The sequence below is a fragment of the Meleagris gallopavo genome, chromosome 1 (genome assembly GCF_000146605.3).
Source record: "Meleagris gallopavo isolate NT-WF06-2002-E0010 breed Aviagen turkey brand Nicholas breeding stock chromosome 1, Turkey_5.1, whole genome shotgun sequence".
NCBI classification, from domain to species: domain Eukaryota; kingdom Metazoa; phylum Chordata; class Aves; order Galliformes; family Phasianidae; genus Meleagris; species Meleagris gallopavo.
This window is the reverse complement of record NC_015011.2, coordinates 190,421,338-190,422,194: the sequence shown is the minus strand read 5'-3', so window position 1 is coordinate 190,422,194 and position 857 is coordinate 190,421,338.

The following is an 857-nucleotide window of genomic DNA, read 5'->3' as shown; positions in this document are numbered from 1 at the left end:
GGTGCAGCGCAGCATGGCTGGAGCATTGCATGCATGGCTGGAGCATTGGGTGGATGCAGCAGTGCATGGATGCAGCGTTGCAGGGGTGGAGCGTTGCAGGGGTGGATGGAGTGTTGCATGGATGGAGCGTTGCAGGGATGGAGCATTGCATGCATGGATGGGGCGTTGCATGGGCGCAGCATTCTACAGATGCAGTGTTGCAGGGGTGGAGCAATGCGTGGATGCAGCGCTGCAGGGGTGGAGCGCTGCATGGATGCAGCGTTGCATGCACAGATAGAGCTCTGCATGGACGGAGTGTCGCATGGATGCAGCGTTGCATGCACAGATAGAGCTCTGCATGGACAGAGTGTCGCATGGATGCAGCGTTGCATGGATGCATCGTTGCATGCACAGATAGAGCTCTGCATGGGCGGAGTGTCGCATGGATGCAGCGTTGCATGCACGGACGGGGCGTTGCGGGGATGGACCATTGCAGGGACGCAGCGTTGCATGGCTGGGGCACTGCATGGAGGGAGTGTTGCATGGGTGGAGCATTACATGCACAGCTGCAGCGTTGCATGGCTGGAGCGTTGCCATTGGGGTGCCGTTGGGATTCCCATAGGGGTGCCACTTGTGGTGCCCATTGGGTGCCCATTGGGTGCCTTTGGGTGCCATTGGGTGCCCATTGGGTGCCTTTGGGTGCCATTGGGTGCCCATTGGGTGCCTTTGGGTGCCATTGGGTGCCCATTGGGGTGTCATTGGGGTGTCCCATGGGATTCCCACTGGCATTCCCATTTGGCCACTGGGGTAAAATCGATTGGGGTGCCATCGGGGTGCTATTGGGGTGCCCATTGGGGTGCTATTGGGGTTCACATTGG